We start from the raw sequence: 4,808 nt of genomic DNA on the forward strand, positions 1-4,808 counted from the left end.
GCCAAAATCTGATGGAGGTATGGGTTTTAAAGACTTGGCCAAGTTTAACAAAGCTATGTTGGTGAAACAGGTATGGAGGTTGCCAACCGACAAGATATCGTTGTTCTTTAAGGTGTTTAGCATAAAATATTTCCCATCAGGTTCTGTTTTTGATGCCAAGAGCTCTAAAGGATCCTATGCGTGGCGAATTATTCTCAAAGCAAGGCAGGTGGTGCAAGAAGGGATGCTTTGGAGGATTGGGGATGGAAGCAAAATCCGTGTGTTTCATGACAAATGGATTCCAGGAGAGTTTCCTTTAAAGGCAGCAGCTCAAAACCAGGAGTTTGTAGATGATACCACGGTGTCCAGCCTCATTGATGTGGAGACAGGGGAGTGGAATGGGCAGCTGATAGATCAATTAATCTCCCCTTGGCTGGCTCAGCGTATAAAAGCGATACCACTTTGCCAGACATTGCAAGAAGACTGCATTGTATGGCCACGGAGCAAGGATGGCAGTTACTCGGTGAAAACTGGGTATCAGGTTCTTGAAGAAATAGAAAGAAGAGAGGGGCAGCATCAGGTTTAGATCAGGCAACCCAGAGAAGTTTTTGGAAGGGTATTTGGAAGTTAAATATTCCAAACAAAATCCGGATCTTCTGTTGGCAAGCATGCACTGATTCATTACCAACGATGAAAAATTTGCATCATAGGAAGGTTGTGGCCTCTCCATTATGCACTGCCTGTGGCAAGTCAGAAGAGACAACACTCCATGCTTTATGGGAGTGTGAGAAAATACAGATAAGCTGGGGTTCGGACTTTAATGGGCTGCATAACCTCCATCACCGTCCATGCTCTGTCACGGACCTGTTTTGCAGAGTTAGAAACGAAGGAAAAAACGTAGAGCAATTCTCTGTTTTGGCCTGGTTCATCTAGTGCAGGAGAAATAAAAGTCACTTCAATGAACCGTGTCTATCGCCTGATAAGGTGTTTGAAGCTGCATCAAATTCACTTGCAGAATTCCAGGCGAAGGAGGCCGAAGGTTCACCAAAACAGAATCCAGCCATATAGAAGTGGCTCCCACCACCGTTAGACTTTTATAAGATAAATTACGATGGTGCAGTGTTTACTGAGTTAGATGAAGCAGGGTTGGGAGCTGTGGCTTGTAATGAAAGGGGGGAGGTAATGGCGTCCTTAGCAGAAAAGATTGGTATGCCATTCGGAGGGGTGGAGGTGATTGAGGCTATGGCAGCAAGGAGGGCAATTCTGTTGGCAGTAGAGTTGGGATCCCAGAATTGCATTATTGAAGGTGATTCAGAAATTATGTTCAAGGCTTTAATGGAAGGTGTTTCTGATCGCTCCAGTTTTGGTCACATAATAAAAGACTGTAAGTCTATAATGGGTTTGCTACGAAAATGTTCTTTCTCTCATGTTAGACGGCAAGGAAATGGAGTTGCCCATGCCTTAACTAGATGAGTGAAGAATTCTTATCCTCTCTTGGTGTGGATGGAAGCGGTCCCACCAGATATTTCTTATTTAGTTCATGTTGATGTAATTCCTTAAGATTTTCTTCAATAAAAGTTTATGCGGATTTTCTTCTCAAAAAAAAAAAAAAAAAAAAGAGCTTAGCAATGCTAGAATTAGGCGTGCAATATAATATATAGCGTTAATTGTAGGTATCATAGTTTGATCATTGTAAATGCTGATGCCGGGTCAATGGCTTGCCTGCCTCAGCGCATCGCAATTGTCAATTTGTTCATTCAGTTTATTTTGTAGCTTAACAGGACTGCTGTCCATCCAGTTTTTCCATTCAGTTTATCATGGGTTGACCATTGTGAATGCTGATTGACATTATTATTTTCAACTTAATACTGCGCCTATAATTTCAAACCAACATGACATGAAGTAAATTCAAGACAATTCCTACAGCGCTATATATATTCTGTGAGAATTTTGGTCTTTTATTTGATCAAATATGCTTGCCATAGTAGACCTTTTTCATACATCAATTTTAAACATTTTTTTTTTGGGGTAAGGCATCCAGCACTTCAGTTCAACATATCAATTTATATGAGTCCTTTTTAGAGAGTTTTAACTTATGACATCCGCTCTTGATGATAGCTCTTTATCATCAAACCAAGACACCAATTAGTTTTTGGTGTATGCGGGAATTGAACCCCATATGAGTCTCTTTTTAAGAGTTTAGATCAAATATTTACAGGAATGTATAGGAACAAAAAGAGAAAAAGAATTGTATATGTCCACATCTCTTTGTACCTTACATGTTTAAGAGGAAAAAAAGAAGAAGATAAAAGATACCATTTTAGCGATTGAAAAGTTCAACTTTACATTCAGTGAGGTGGGAGATTTGCAAAGTGGTTTTTATCCCACACCGGTAGGCAAAGAAACAAGGAGAGAGGAATGTGAGATAAATAATGCCGCAAAGCACATTCCTAAGCATACTTTTCTCGGCCTTTCGGCTAAGATCAAGTGTAGCATCTGTTCTTATAATGGGGGAGGGCCTGTTTCGGTAGCTTGGTACTGTGGTTCTTAAGCGCTGCACTACTGCTCAGGCCTGGCGCACCCTACCAAGCAAGTCACAAAGTTTGCTTTGCTGTGCACATTTTTAGAGTCTAACACCGACTTCCAAAGTTAGTGCAATTTTGGATGAGCAATGTTTTGAAAGGTGTAATTGTCAAAAAGGAAGGCCAAAAGGCAATATTTTCTGGTTTGAAAATCATGAACCAAAGTATCTGAATGGTTTCGTGTAAAATACCGAATATGCAATAACCTGATTGCATGGGTTAATCTTTTTAACCCACGATAAAACCAAAAAAATACTGATTGGTCCGCGTAGAACACAAGCGAGATTTTAATCATTAGTTGTATTTGGAGATTTAAATAATTTTGTCATGCTCTAGGATTTAATGATTAAACTAAAAATTTATTTTGAATTTCTATTAGATATGTTGTTTCAAGACTTTTGAACTATATAACTTGCTTATTGGATGATTTACGTGAATGATGTGTGTGTGTGTGTGTTGCTTTTTTTTTTTTTTTTTTTTTTTTTTTTTTTTTTTAATACTCTCTAACTTTATGTCGTACTAGTGTGTAGTTCCGTGCATATGCATAGATACAAATAAAAATAATAACAATTATATAGTTTAAATTATACATGGTATTAGCTTACACTTTTTTTAAACCATACATCTCTAAAATATGTAATGGTTTCTCATATATATATGATTTAGAATTTAATTGATTTTAGACTCTTCGGTTTGTATATCCAATAATTCACTTGCCAAAAAAATTAAAAACTTAGACGGACACGTGGCGAAAAATTAGACTCCAATTTAAAATCTAATTGGATTTGGACTCTTTGATTTTTACACTCAATAATTAACTTGGCACAAAATTAAAAATTAAATGGGACACGTGACACAAAATTGAGAATATAATTAAAATCTAATTAGATTTTCTCTAAGTTTTGACTATATATATATATATATATATAGATGATGTAATTTTTTATTGTTATAATTTATTTATTTTTGTTAGGGTGGGGATACAATTGTTATAATTTATTAATTTACTTATATGGAGTATTTTTATTTTATTTTAGTTGTCTTTTATAATTATAAAATATATTATTTAATTAATTAATAAATTTACAATTCAACCAATGAACCACTGGTTGAACCAATAAACTAGTGAATCAATTCTTCAGCCAGGTCAACCTTCGGTCCGGTTTTTATAACTATGCTTAAGAGGCCTTTTTTGCTCTTCCTCACATGAGATACAGTGGTAAATGGTAAGGTTGCCTAGATAGGGGGTGATTTTTTTTGCCCCTAATACCTTGGACTCTAAACAGAGAGAAAGACATTTTCCTACGAGGTTGTGTCATGTCAGGAAGAATAAAATTGTGCAACATATGTGACCAAAGTAAACAATATCTTGCCAATTAGGAGTTGGGGCGTGACATGTTATCCAAAAAGGCAATATAAATTTTGGTCAATGAAACCAAAAAATATTTGCATAAATTACCTCTTCAAAAATTCACCTTTTGTACTTTAATTATTCACTTTAAAAATGCACTATATATCTCATTCTTCATTTTATAATACATCCTATTAATAAATTCTAAAATAGTATTTATTTATTTATTTATATATTTTTTCATAGCCCAATGCCTAATTATCCATGGCCATGCATGAACACAAATACGGGTACAACACGGTGATGCGGTAATTTTTTAAAAATTAGGACACGAGTATGATGGGAATATGTATATTAATTATATATATATCTATATATATTTTCTAAGCTTATTTTTTTTTTCTAACAAAAATATTATTTGTTTTTAAATAATTTTTCAAAATTCTTTTAGAAGCATATTAAAGCCTAGCCACTAATAATATATACTAGTCTACTGTCTACATAGATAATGAAAAAAGAATTGTAAAAAGTAAACTACCTGGCTTGATAGGTGGTGAACTTTAACTCATAAAAGACAAAAAATTGAAAAGAAGTACCTATTTACACATATTTTGTTAACGTGTGTGGCTAGAGATAAAAGAGCTTTTCACGTGTGACACTGTGAGGCAGACAAAACAATAAAAAGGCACATAGACAAAACAAGGAAAAAGGGCAAAGAGGGAAAATTGTAAAAGAGAAATAGATCTAAGAGCTAAAGAAGAAGAAGAGATCCGCGTGGGAGGAGAAGAAGAAGAAGAAGACCAACAGGGGAGGAGAGTGTTGTGAGAGGTAGTGCAGTTTTGTTTTTATTTTTTTGGGCACAGGCCGTGTCCCCGCCATGTCACCGCCCTGTTCAT

General features: G+C 35.5%; 1 pseudogene; it reads left to right on the forward strand.

Moving 5' to 3' along the window:
* Positions 1 to 2,435: 2,435 nt before the first annotated feature.
* Positions 2,436 to 2,565, forward strand: LOC126701284 (U2 spliceosomal RNA; annotated as a pseudogene).
* Positions 2,566 to 4,808: the final 2,243 nt, after the last annotated feature.

This window comes from Quercus robur, chromosome 9, assembly GCF_932294415.1.
Source record: "Quercus robur chromosome 9, dhQueRobu3.1, whole genome shotgun sequence".
Lineage (NCBI taxonomy): Eukaryota > Viridiplantae > Streptophyta > Magnoliopsida > Fagales > Fagaceae > Quercus > Quercus robur.